This window comes from Triticum aestivum, chromosome 1B (genome assembly GCF_018294505.1).
Source record: "Triticum aestivum cultivar Chinese Spring chromosome 1B, IWGSC CS RefSeq v2.1, whole genome shotgun sequence".
NCBI lineage: Eukaryota > Viridiplantae > Streptophyta > Magnoliopsida > Poales > Poaceae > Triticum > Triticum aestivum.
Window position 1 is genome coordinate 30,348,015 of NC_057795.1, and position 6,273 is coordinate 30,354,287.

Sequence of the window (6,273 nt, forward strand, 5' to 3'; positions counted from 1 at the left end):
GCGTGTTGCTGTCGTGGGGAATGCCACGTTGCTGGCTATTTCCATTTTGGATTTGTTGTACACCACATGCGTTGTTCTCATGGCGGCTGCTGCTTCGGCCGTGCCTTTCAGTCCTCCTGTATAGTCGGCTGCCGCTTTCCTCGATCTTTCTACCTGTTTCTTTATTGCATTGGCTGGTTGTCTTCAATTTTTTTTGGTTCGTCGCTTGCTATAAATACCACGCACTCTCATCCGTTCTCCTTCCATTCTGGTTTCTGCCAATTGCGCGTCCGTGACTGCATTTAGTGATAGATTTTAACCCCGTATGCCTTCGTCCCGTGCCTCACCGTTGGCCACCGCCAGTCCCGCCTGGCCCGCCGACTTTCCGCCATGGCCTTCTCCGACGGCAGCTGCGGCGGATATCTGACATAGGGGCAGCGGTGGCGCGATCGATTCTCAGCCGGCTGGTGGTGTGTGCCGCCGTGCAGGGGCAGAAGCATCCAGGCACAGAACGGCTGTTCCGGCGAGACGCTGCGCAAGGCCACCAAGTTCCTCCAGGACCGCATCGACTGCAACCCCGGCCGTAGCAGCCGTCATGCTAATGTCGGACAAGCAACCACAAGACTCGAGGAAACACGATGGCGACTACGCGCTTCACCAGCGTGGGGAGACCCATCGATGGACCGCCGACGACGCGTTGGTGCCGTCGTTGCTTCTGCCCAGGAGGACCAAGCACTGGAGTTCAGCGCTCCCGCGGAGCATGCCTTCGTGAAGTGCCTGGGTGGCCTGGTTAGCGCGTCATGCAGGAGGTGCCCCATCTGGGAGTATTTAACCAAAAACTACCGCATTTCGTTGATCCGTACCTATAAACTACCACTTTATGAATTTTTGCCGAAAACTATCATTTTTTTTGCTAATTTGTGATTAAAAACTACCATGTCTATAAATCAATTGATTCGTCCATTTTAAAGCGCTTATGATAGGCTTGACCCGCATGTAAGTGCTGACATGGCATCATAAGTCAACGCCGTTTGGTTGACCGTTAAGTTCGTACGTGGGCGGCAGCCAGCTACTACATCTGCTCCAAGTCCGATCACCGCGCCGCCGGCATGTCGCTGGTGCTGCTTCCGTCGTTCAGCCACAACAAATACATGTCCCCCTGCCTCGTTGAATCATGTGCTGGTGTTGCGCACACTGCTCTGGCCCATCGGCGGCTTGCTAGTCCTGCGTGCGTTGCCCTGCTGCTATAGAAAGGAGAGCGCCTCGACGTACGCGGCGACGAAGAGAGCTGATCCACGCAGTGCACGCCGGCCTCGAGAAGCGCGGCAGCGAGGAGAAGCTACCACCGCCTGGCGCTGCGGCCAGCCCGCCCGTCGGCGCGGAGGCCAACCAACGCAGCGGCGAGCTCCTGCCGGCGCAGCGGCTAGAGGCGACCGGCAACCAGGAGCTCGCCCAGATGCGCGGAGGCCAGCGCGGTGGCCAGCTCCTGCCCACGGCAGCGGCTAGAGGCGGCCGGCAACTAGCTCGCCCAGCTGCGCGGAGGCCAGCGCTTGCCCGGCGGCGGCGAGCTCCTGCCCACGGCAACGGCTAGAGGCGGCCGACAACCAGCTCCCCCGGTTGTGCGGAGGCCAGCATGGCGGCTAGCTTGCCCGACAGTGGCGAGCTCCTACCAGCAACAGCGGTAGAGGCGACGCCATGACTTTCGAGCTCCTCCTGCTTGGCCGTAGAGACCCGCCGGCAGAGGCAAAGCTCCTCCTGGGTGCCAGCCGAGCTCCTCTTGCTTTGGTCGTAGAGATCCTGCCGGCGACGGCAAGCGCCTCCTGAGCGGGTGGTTGCAAGTGCCGGTGCACACCAAGTGTTCGATAAAATGTTCATCTGTAATTTAACAGTCAACGCAAACCGTCAAACAACTGAATGCCATGTCAGCCCTGACGAGTGGTCCCAACCTGTCATAATCAAGTTTAATTTTTGCTAGTCAGTCATTAAATCGATTTTGTAGTTTTTAGTCACAGATTAGCAAAAAAGTGATAGTTTTCGGCGCAAATTCATAAAGTGGTAGTTTGTGGGAACAGATCGATGAAATGTGGTAGTTTTTGGTTAAATACTCCTCATCTGGTGTATGACGGAGGTGACAGCGACGTCGAGCTAGAGGTGCCGGTGATCAGCTAACAGAAGCATGCATGGTGTTCCCCAAGGGCGGGTAGGAGTTGGACGAGCCCCTGCGTCTGGGCTATGCGGAAGGCGTGAGGTCCTCGAGGAGGCCGGCGACAGCGGTGGCACTACAAGAGCCTTCGGCCTCGAGAGCTGCTCTCCTCTTCTCTGCTCTCTGAAATCTACTCATCGGTAGTTATTTCTGCCTGTATTCAGTTTTTCGGTAGAGGTCTGAAATATGGTCATGGGGGGCGCTGCTGATGGATCTTCCCCTGGCCGTCAATATCACGATCGCGCTCGTCCAGGTCGCCAGACCCCTGTCATCCCGAGCCGTCCTTCGCCTCCACGTCGTCGTCAGCAAGCTGCCATCTCGCTACATCGCCTTGCCCTCCACTGCCTCTAGCATCCTGCCTGCCATGCCGCCGGCACCTACGGGGTCGGCCAGACAATTTGTACCGCGTCGACGGTGAGGATGAGGAGTCGGTGTTCTTGACCTCGAGCTCGCCCAACCTGCCGGCGCCCGGAGCATATCCAACACGGCTCTAGCTCGCGCCTGCCGTGTCGATCTCATGCCAGGACGCCGGCGCCCTGCGGAAGACAACGCGAGGAGCGCTCCAGCTCCCTGTTGCCCCGTCTTCATATGAACTGCAGGACAACGCTCGCCGTCTCCCTCTCTTAGCCGTGCGCCCTACAGCCCCGTGCGATGCGTTATTTGCGCCGTGTGTTTCCGGCAGTGCGCTGGATGTGTGCAGCCAGCAACTCCTTCACATGTAGATGTAGTCTCTCTTTGATTTTTTGGCAAACCTTTTGTATCATTTTGCTTATATTTTGAGGGATCTGTACATGGAGAAGAGGTGGCCACGTCAACTGCCCAAGATCATCTATACAAGCCGAGGATGGATTGGTGGAAGTTAGGACTACACGCAGCGAGAACAATGGGTGCAAGAAACAACATCTCAGTCCAACAAGGTTCGCTATTTTCATTGTCCTTTCATAGTATAGTAGTGCTTTCAGTGAGAAGCGCCAAAATGGCCCAAAACAACACTTACTATTGAGTATCGTGATTATTAGGAAAGCTAGGATATTGTAGGATATTATTTTACCTTGCCTTGTACTCCAAAATGATCACACACACACACATATATATATATATATAGAAAAATGGGTTAGTACTCCTGAGAGTACGTACTCCCATGCCATGCTGTGGCTTCTTGCTTCCATGCGTTGCGCAACGTCCTGAGTTTTGCCATTTAAATCCACTTAGCATATACTCCCTCTGTAAACTAATATAAGAGCGTTTAGATCACTACTTTAGTGATCTAAACACTCTTATATTAGTTTACGGAGGGAGTAATTAAAAGGATAATAACCGAACAATATCTGCATGGCAATACTATTTGTTTGAAAATTTGTTAGCTCGCCCATGTTAATAGGGATTCTGGCAACTCACTTTGTTTAGCTAGCGTACATGTTAAAACTCTCGGCCAGGCGATGTCTCCTCCAGACATCACGCGCGCCGTCGCTTACCATAGCGCCATCGACGGCCATGGAGACGGTGACGGCATGGGCGACGACGACGGCGACGGCGACCGCATGGTGATGTCGATGGCAATGCGACGACCACGATGAGATCCTCCTGCCTGCCCTTCGCCTGACCGGCGGGCGACGGCAACAAAAATGATGACTCAGATCGTTGAGGTATCTAACTAATCATAGGCACCACTTTTTACAGGTCCACTTCTTTGCATAATCTCCATGCGTTAGATGTAATTGAATCTCACTGACTAATCGCAGGAAACAGTACAATATATCCATGGCATGGTGACCAAGATGGATGCATGCACGGGCCTTGCTAGCTTCCCGATCGTCTGCACACATCAGTGCCATGCATCAGAACAAAAAAGCAGTATATTCATCCATCTTTGCACTCCAATGTATCAATGTAATCCGATCTAATTTCTACGTGCATGCAGCGTCAGTGTGACAACGATGCCGGCCAAGTGCGACGCCGCAGCCGGCCACATGCGGCCATGGCGACGCCGAGTACGACGACGGTTCGGACTGGTTTTTGATACTCCGTTCTCGCTGCCGGCGAGCGGGTCAGCAATTCTAGCACACGCCGCATTGCAAATGATGTCAGATTTGATTTAAGAACACATGAATCTATTCGTAGGCATCGATGATGCCTGATACATCCACGGAGTACCATACTGTATGCATGGTAATTGCTAGTACGTATATAGAGTTAGCAGCTTCCTTAGCTAATCGGGTCATGTTTGGTGATGATCAATGTTGTATTTTTTTTTGGAAAATCAATGTTGTATAAGTACCCCTTCAGATGTATATGTACTCTATTTACTTTTTACGAACTCACCTCTATGATGGATGAATATACTGCTTTTTTGTTCTGATGCATGGGTATATTGCCTCTTAATGTTGTATTTGATATACTCCTTTACATGTATATATTCTCATCGGTATATACCCCGGCAAATATGGAAGCCCGTACTCCTTCAACAACAACAACAAAAATCAAGTATATACATGTTCGAAAGAATATACTCCTTAGAGAGAAGGGTAATATATGCCCGCAAAAAAAATGGTAATATATACTCCTTCAAAAATTGCACTATATATGAATTCCTTCGAAAGGTAGTATATACTTTAAAAAAATGATCAGTATGTACCCCTTACAATGGGCATGATCAAGAAAGTGAAAACCTCCACGTCGTCAAAGAGGTATATACACTACTTTTTTACATGGGCATATAAGCTATGTGTAAGTATATACTACTAGAGTTCAAATCGTGTCTCACTTTCGCAACTAAATGAGATTATCCATTGTGGTAGCATGCACCGGTACCTACAATGTTGGAGGTTGTTTGCGCATGCACCAGAATTTTCCTAATAATTTAATTATATTTTTTCACCGGTGGGGCTTGGATCCATCCATTAGCTAGGTGGGAGTACATACTCCTGAGAGTACAAAAGAGGAGTCTATGCCCAAGAGGCTCAAGCAATACAACGAACGATTCCACCAATCCTCTTTATCCCTTCTAACATGGTCTTAACCTTACATTGATCCTAAACCCTAGTCGCCCATGCTTCCGCACCTGCGCGCCGTCCCCGGGACGATCGGCCTCCATGACCGCTGCCGGGGGCTGCGCCGCCCGTACCTAGGGTTTGTCTGTCGGTCGTGTCGACCGGCTGCCCTAAAAAATCTTTTTTCAGATCCCTTGCTATGGGTTTTCTCTCTCCCGCCGGTCATCTTGATCGACGCTTTACTTTTTGGTTTTCCGATTTAAAATCGGTTTGCGTCGTCCACCGCCACCGTCGACCTTCGCACGCCTCTACTCTGACTTTGGCGTTGACTCCGTTAGCCTGTTCAACAACACGACGGGCATCACGCAACCCGCGGCGGACTGTAAAGGTCGTCGTCCGCGTATCCGCACGTTGGTCTGCCTGTCTTTCTTGGCCGTACTTCGCCGCCTCGTTCCAATCAGGAAACCTGCATCGACTCCACTGGATCGTGCAGCGCATGATAGTACATGATGTGCTGGTCCTGCGGCCACTTGGGCAGTTGTACGCTCGTGGTCTATACGGCCGCCATCCGTGTAACAGGACTACCGCCATCAAGCTAGCTAAAGATCGAATTGTTCTGCATCAGGAAGCTTCACGTGACACCTCATTAGCATGCCTACAGCATGCATGTACATGTGCAGAATCAATCAATCAGCAGCTCGCTTTTCACCCGCGGCCGGCGCGCCATCGTCGTCCAAGTGCATTTCGCTACCGCGATTCTGTCCTCCTGCCTGACGATCCACTCCATCTTCATCGCATGTCCGGTCTGATCAACTGTACGTGCCTTCATCCGCGTCGCGCGACCGACCTGATCAGTGGTGGCGCGCGCCTTCATCGGTTCCTGTGAAGATCTACTTGAGTATGCGCACCTCCACGATCGAGCACCGGGCTGCCGCTGCGTTGCCCCGACGAGCCGCTGCGCCGCCGCCTAGTGGTTCTCGCCGCGGCTACATCGACCCACGTGCTGCCACTGCGTCGCCCCTTTGGGCCGTAGTGCCGCGGCCCGCGGTCTACCGTCGCCTCAAGTATGTTTGTTCCATGCCGTCTCCGTGGTGGCACCGA

The 6,273-nt window shown here is 52.5% G+C and overlaps 1 long non-coding RNA gene across 1 annotated transcript; it reads left to right on the forward strand.

Annotated features, from left to right (window-relative positions):
• Positions 1-3,704: 3,704 nt before the first annotated feature.
• LOC123085584 (uncharacterized) lies at positions 3,705-4,098 on the forward strand. Its single transcript, XR_006439831.1, has 2 exons — positions 3,705-3,828; positions 3,925-4,098. It is a non-coding gene; the product is annotated as an uncharacterized lncRNA (long non-coding RNA).
• The last annotated feature ends 2,175 nt before the right edge of the window (positions 4,099-6,273 follow it).